We start from the raw sequence: 7988 nt of genomic DNA on the forward strand, positions 1-7988 counted from the left end.
CAGCATCAATTATATAATTTAAAACAACCCTTCCTCTAACTCAAAGAAACGTATTGTTAATTTATAATTTAAAACTACCCTTCCTCTAAAAGAAATTTATTGTTAATTTAGGATAGTTTTCAAAAACAGGATAATTGATATGAAATATTCAACTTTTTGCATTACTTTTGCAGAATTGACACTTATTTCGGGACCAAATTATTGTAGGTTTTGTAGTGGGCCTCGAATCAAATATTATCATACGCATGTAATGGCCCTCTAAGGACTGGCCCATTGGCGATTTCAGTGGGCTGGTCTTGCTTGGTTTGTTTATTAGGTGGCCGGGCCTGAGTTTCTGTTTTAGACCCATCCAGCCCACGAACTTTGGCTTGTGGGACGGCCTAGAATTCTATTCAAAAATAAATCATTATCTTAGATGGTATGAGCTTCTCTACACAACGCCCTAAAAATAAACAAACTAATTACGATATTTATAACCAACCATGTACGTATATATAAGCTCGAATAAAACCAGAATACACGAATATTACATATAGAGATTGAGAACAGACCCACTGTTATCAACGGCCTTGGCTGTGAATTAGAGCTGCTTGATGACTAATGTTGTTGTAGTCAGAGCCTTTGGTATTTTCAATTTCATTCCAAAATAAACAAATGCACTTCATCTGCCTCAAATCATTTTCTCCTGCGCATAGACATTATGTTTTTTAAAAAAATTATTACTTTGACCACCAAATTCAAGAATGATAATTTGTTAAAGGAACATAATCCAACATGATCCACACAATTCTATAATAAATTTCTATAATTTTAATTCTAAAGGCTAAAAAGTCACAAAATTAGCTAATGTCCGATAAACTTGAATAAAATAAAGTAACACACGTATATATATATATTAGAAGGAAATTTTTTTTGGCTCAAAAACTTTCATGTTCATTTGCGTCGCTTCAATTCAGGCAAGCGCTTTACTCGCTTCATCCGAATTCAATGGGCCTCGTGGCCTAGCTGTCTGTTTGTTGGGCCGAATAAGTGGGAAAGCTGACTACGGTTACTTGAAAAATAGTTTATCATAAAATTATTTTACATAAAAAAGTAATAGTTTTATACTTAAGTTGCATAAAGTAACAGCATGAGTGAGAGCGAAAGTAGTAAAATTTAAAATTTGGTTAGAGTGCTTGTTATTTTGTTTGCTATCCACTACTACAAAAAATATGTTTTTATACGTAACCTAATTTCTTCTATGTTAGGAGATACATAATATTAATAATAATTTAAATACAAAAATTATAGCATATTTTGTATATATATATATATATTTTTAAAAATCCCTTAGAAATCTATATATTTATTTTAGAATTTTAAAGATGTATTCTTAAGAATTTAGTACATGAAATGAATATTTTAAAGAATTGTAAAAAATAAAGATCTTAATAAAAAATAAAGTGAAACAAAAAAGTATTTGTATCATTTGTTTGATAATATATATACATACACTAAACACACATCTTTAAGATTTTAAGACTTAAATAACGAAACAAAAGTGATCAATATAAAGCGAACAACAATTTTTCCCCTAAGAGAGTTTCTGAAGCTGTTTATTTAATAACTACTTATTTCTCTATATTATAAAATATATAATTCAATTGTAATGTTTATAAATATATATCAGAATATGTTGAATTTTCAAAAACATGAAGAATAATTTGTATGAAAGATTCAAATTTTTTGCTTTAGTTTTTCAACTTTTTCAGAATTTACACTAATTTTGGGACCAACTTTTGTTCTCACACTTTGGGACCAACTTTGGTACACTCATAGCCTCATAGGTTAGGAGTCCGGCCCACTATAAGGGCTGGCCCATTTGCTTTTTAGTGGTCTTGTCTTGCTTGGTTTGTTTATTAGGTGGCTGGGTCCGAGTTTGTGTTTTAGACCCATCGCGCCCAGCCACTGAGGCTTGTGATACTCCAAATGATGGCATTAAACTGTCATCACAATTAAAAACTGATCTTAATTATTGCATTACTCGTCATTAAAGTTCAATGGTGGCATTAAACTATCATCACAATATTAAAGTGACTCCAAATCAATCATTGAACTATAATCGTTCAAGTCTTTGGAAGGTGGTCCTTCTAATTTGAATGGTGCGTACTCTAAGAAAAAAAGAAAAAATTAAGATCAACTTATACATGTCCTGGTTAAAGCTCGACACTATAAACGGGACACTTAAATATGAATGTCATTGGATCTATCATCAATCGCTATGCTATTACCATTTTATTATTATTAATATTTATTTTATATAATATGTAAAGATTGAATCTTTAAATGAAAATACCTCGATTAAGATAATTTTGAAGTCACTATAAAGATTGAATTTTTGAAAAAAAATAAGAGTTTTTAGTTAAATTTGTTCAAGTTTTCTTTGTAATCACAAAAAATGTTTTTATAAATAAAGATTGATTCTTTGAATGAAAATACTTCAATCAAGGTACCTTTTAAGTAAATAGACCATTTTAATGTATAAAGATTGAATATTTTAAAAAAAAATGAGATTTTTGAGTTAAACTTATTTGAATTACTTTTGAAGTCACAAAGAGTGTTTTAATAAATAATGAATGTATTTTTAAATAAAAGTACCTCAAACAAGGAACGTACACACCTAAGGAACCCAAAATGGAAATACCAAAAAAGGCACCACATAAATCTAACTCAAACATTCAAAGGCAAAAGATCGTTAGTTGTCAATTCAGTGACTAAGGAGAGGATCTCCAACAAAAATACGAGAGCATTCCACATAAATGTAGAGAATTGTGGAGTGCTGAGAGAGTTGAAAATTTCTAAAATATTGGAGTTATTTTATAGAGTTGCAGAGTAAAATAAATTTTTAGAAGAGTACAAAGCTTTGTAAATATCTTAGTGTTCTAGAGGCAATATCTTGATCATTTATTGTAGTGCATCATAGCTGTTGACGAGATATATAAATATGTGAGTAACCTTTACAAAATTAAGCTCTAACACCATCGATATGAAGCTCCAAAATCAGAGGCAGCCACAATAAGAGTACAAATATTTCTAAATGTCTAAGTTAGTGTTCTAAGAGGCAAAATCTTGATCATGTAGTGCATCGTGTCCACGAGATCTATAAATATGTGTGTAACCTTTACAAGTATTAAGCTCTAACATCTTACTTGTCAGTTGGGTGATCAGGGAGACCATCTCCAACAAAAATATTAGAGCATTCCACATTGGTGTAGAGAATTGTGGAGTGCTGAGAGAGAGTTGAAATTTTCTAAAATATTAGAGTTATTTTATAGAGTTGTAGAGTTAAATAATTTTTCAGAAGAGTACAAAGCTGTGTAAATATCTAAGTAAGTGTTCTAGAGGCAAAATCTTGATAATTTATCGTAGTGCATCAAAACCGTCGACGAGATCTATAAATATGTGTGTAACCTTTACAAAAATTAAGCTCACCATTGATATGAGCTCCACAGCCACAATATGAGTACAAAGCTTTCTAAATATGCAAGTGTTCTAGAGGCAAAATCTTGATCATTTATTGTAGTGCATGATGTCGACAGGATCTATAAATATGAGTGTAACCTTTCCAAAAATTAAGCTCTAACACCATCGATATGAAGGTACAAAATTAGAGGTAACCACAATAAGAGTACAGAGTGTAGCAAGTGAAAAGCAGAGTTTTGTAAATATATACTTCAGAAGTGTTTTAGAGATTAAATCTTTATGATTTATTGTAATCCACTATCTATAAAAGAGGATGACATCTATAAATATGGGCTGCGCTGGTGTCATTTAGAACATAGAGTAGATATGAGTATTAGAGCATTCCATATTGGTGCAGAGAATTCTGGAGTGTTGAAAGAGTTGGAAAAATTTTAAAATATTGGAGTGTTCTAGAAGCAAAATCTTCATCATTTATTGTACTGCATCCTATGTAGTGTTTTAGAGATTAAATCTTAATGATTATTGTAATGCACTATAAGGATAACATCTAAAATATGCGTGGGTGACTGGGTGTCATTTATAAAGAGCTTAAATGTTGATAATTATTTATTTTACTCACATTTACAAGAAACTATTTCCTCAATGAAAAAGCAATTACTTTTTGTCTATCAAAATTATTTATCGAAAAATATTGAATTTTTTTTATTAATGTACAGTGAATATATTTAATGACCTTTTTTAGAAAGCCAATAATTGCCTTTAATTATATTAATGATCTTCATATTATTTGAAAAGCATATCCTATACAAAACACTACAAGTTACTTTTTTTTTTAATAACACTTCAACATTGATATTTATTATTAATTAATTTAGAATGAGGATCCCTTTAACTTGTATTATATTTTTTTAATATTCATTTTTTTTCCTGACTTTTTCACTTCCTCTTATTGTTGGTGTTAAAATTATGAACAAGTTATCCACATTTTTAAAGTTGTTTTTATTTGCTTTTTGCTACTATTTTCTGGATTTGACCCTTCTGTTTTATATACTGAATCATATGTGTATATATATTACAGGATTTTATACGTCATGTTTTTTAATGCTATTGTTGTTATATTCTAGAGGTTTTGTTTTAGTTAATTTGGCTATTGGTTCTTCTGGTATGTGATTTTATAGTTAGGTTTCAGTTCCGTTTTGGGCTCAGTTTTTGGTCATGGATTGAGTTTGAAGGATTTGATCCTGGGCTTTGTTTGGATACACATGAGAGAAAATAAAAGAAATGATAGTATTAGTTATAAGGAAAAAGAAAAAAAAAATAAAGAAAAGTAATAATATCTATTTATGTTTGGATAGAAAGAAGAGAAAAGAAATTATAGTATATGATATAGGGTAGAAAAGAAGAAAAATGATAGCAATCAAATTACTATCATATCCTTTTAAATATAAGGAATATGAATGGAATAATAATTTTATCTTTTTAAGTATTGAGTGCATTTTTGGAATTATGAAAATACTATTTAAATATTATCCTTTCTTTTATATCTTCTAATTTTTGGAGAGGCAGGAAATAAAGAATAAGGAGTGATATCTTTCTCTCCCAATCTCTCTCTATCATTTCTTTTCTCTCATTTTAAACTACCCAAATACACGTAAGCCCTTCTTTCTTTTCTTTCCCTATTCTTCCGAATCATCCATCCTTTCTTTTCTTTCCCTATTCTTCCGAATCATCCATCCAAACTAAAAAATCAACCTATTATTAAAGAGTTTATGGGGGAGTTTGACATTGGACTATGAATGCAATTAATTGATTTTTTATTTTATTTGGGTATTTCTTAGGTAGAATATTGAATCACTTTTTATAACCTCAAGTGTCATTTTCCGGCGGTGATACCATTAATTTTAGCACGTTTACCAACTTGAGATTTAAGTGAAAAAAAAATAGCAAGCTACACAAAAGTGGATGGTGGATACTAAATAAAAAATTATGGCTCCATCCCTATTTATGTTTTGATAAAAGATGCCATCTCATATTGAATGGTATCACTTCCACACGCATAGAAATAAAAAATAGAATGTCATACTTTTGGGCTACTAATTTTTTTTCCTTCCCCAATTAGTCTTAACAATTTCATAGCATAGCAAAGAATTAATTTGCTTATTTTTCTCCTCCTTTCAATTACTTCAATACAAACAAACCCTTATTTATTATATATATCTTGTGTAACATCATCATACATAGAACAACTCCATAACCAAATAACATAGTACCTTAGGATATGTCTAACAACATTGTATGTATATGAGGTTTAGATAGTTTCATTATAACTACAAGGATGTATTAATACCAAATAAGAGAGATTAGAGAGATGATAGGTTAGAAAGAGGGATGAGATCGAGTAGACAGAGAGATAGGGTTAGATGATGATGTGGCTCCTTTTTAACCAATAGATTTAGTTTTACATGATTTGGGAGAGAGAGAGAGAGAGACATTGAGAAGGAAGGGTATAGAATAAACAAGGTGATCAGAATACTTCCCTTTCTGAAATATCCTTTTTATTATTATTATTATTATTTCTGCTAACTCCATCTGAATCATTCTCTCTTTATATATTATGCGTATGTATTTATTTTGTTGTTTATGATGTATGCTTGATGTTGTTGTACTTTTATATGTTCAATTACACCAACGCGATTTTGTGATCTTCAAATTTAATATTATATATTACGTTTTGTTTACAAATCCAACTCGTTTACATAATTCAAAATTTTTTGTTTCAAATGCTGATGTTATCTCTTATTAATCTATGAATTAGGTGTGTTTAAAATTACTATATTCTGTCAGTTTTGCTAGTACAATTCGACACTAATTTTATATTATTTTTTCAATTCAAGAATTCTTTGTTTTTTTGGGTGATATTAATTAGGGGTAGGGGAATAATTTGGGAATCCGATTCAATTTATGTGGATCAGATTGAATTACTATACGCATGGATTAGTATTGGATTCAAAAAGTTCAAATCCAGTACTTGGACGAATTGAATACTCAAACACATTCTTAAACTAGTATAATTAAAAATTTGGATGAGTGTCATTCTTTGTTTATGTTTTGTTTTTATTTTCTCACTATTATTTGTTAAAATCTTAGAAAAACTCTAATCTCTCCGCGTGTGTGTGTGGAGCAGGAGCGGCTTTAGGTGAGAAATATGGAGGCTGAAATGGGAAGAGAAGTATTCCTGTTGATAGTGTACTGCATGTTTGGTGTATCTGTAGTGTGTATATCTAAGTTTACAAAACCAGTAAAAGGGTCAAAAGGTGACTATATTGTCACCATCGGCTTATACATCCTGTGGCCTACTGTGTTATATCATCTATAATTAGAATCATCATCAGAATTAGGACCAAATCAGTAAAGGTGGTTGATTCAGAGTCGTCTCATGCGGAGGTACAATCTAAAGATCAAGTAGTATCTGGAGAGTCGACTCACCTGGAGGGGCGGCAATCTAAAGATGAAATATGTTTCTCCATCCATGAATGATCGATCAATTATTGTTTAAATTTACACACACTCTGTATATAAGAGTCTATATTTTTTAAATTACTATTTCTTTCATGTTATTGTTAAGTTCACATCCTTATATAATAATTTTCTGATTAATTTACTTGCTGATTCAGTTTGAGTTTCTTGTTTGTTGTCTTCCTCCTCCACTAAAAGAGATTTTGGTTGGTTATGCTAACAACTTTCTACTTTTTACTTTCTCCATATTTTTTCTATTTCTATTTCTCACAACAAGATATGTATTTATTTATTTTATTCTTTTTCTAAATATTTATCAAATCTCATTCTTAAAAGATATTTGTGCAAAAATTGGGTTGCTTGGTTTGTAATTCTAAAAATAGTTTTCTTTTAACTATACAAAAACAAAAAACTATTTTCTGAAAACTATTTTTTAAAAACTGTTTTATGTGTTTTCAATGTTACAAAGCGTCACAAAATGTCCAATTAGTTTCATGTATAGTTTTTTCAAAATGACACCCCCACAAGGATGGATTGTGGGTAAGAGTCCGGCTATGTCCATGGTCTTGGCCACAAGAAATTACTCGGACCTAAGAATAATTGAACTTGAGATCTGAAACTTCTATGGCCCAATTTTTTTTCACCACGCCAATCATTGGATTAATTTGTATAAGTTCTTATAATATTGTCACAATTCTTTGTTCCTCTCCATAAAAAGATCATATCTATCTCCAATTTTGTTTATTTTGCAAATTTTTAGGAAGAAATACTTCGTTTTACTCTCTATCTTAAAATTCTAAAACAAAAACTCCAACCATCAAGAGTATAAAATTTTTATTAATTTTAGAAGAGTTTTGCTATTTGGCACGACAAATAAAAATCTAGTATTTCATTGAATTTGTGTAGTTATTCATGTGTCAAATATAATGGGATCCATTTTAAAATATAAAGTAATTTTTTTTTTTTTTCTAAAATATAAGGTAATTGACTATTTAGAAAGTTGTAATCTT

General features: G+C 29.5%; 1 long non-coding RNA gene across 1 annotated transcript; it reads left to right on the forward strand.

The window, feature by feature from the left end:
• Window positions 1–5993: 5993 nt before the first annotated feature.
• LOC132282997 (uncharacterized) lies at window positions 5994–7123 on the forward strand. Its single transcript, XR_009471921.1, has 2 exons — window positions 5994–6080; window positions 6647–7123. It is a non-coding gene; the product is annotated as an uncharacterized LOC132282997 (long non-coding RNA).
• Window positions 7124–7988: the final 865 nt, after the last annotated feature.

Source organism: Cornus florida, unplaced genomic scaffold (genome assembly GCF_030987335.1).
Source record: "Cornus florida cultivar Cherokee Brave unplaced genomic scaffold, ASM3098733v1 CherokeeBrave_3.0.0_Hap2_Chr11, whole genome shotgun sequence".
NCBI classification, from domain to species: Eukaryota; Viridiplantae; Streptophyta; class Magnoliopsida; order Cornales; family Cornaceae; genus Cornus; species Cornus florida.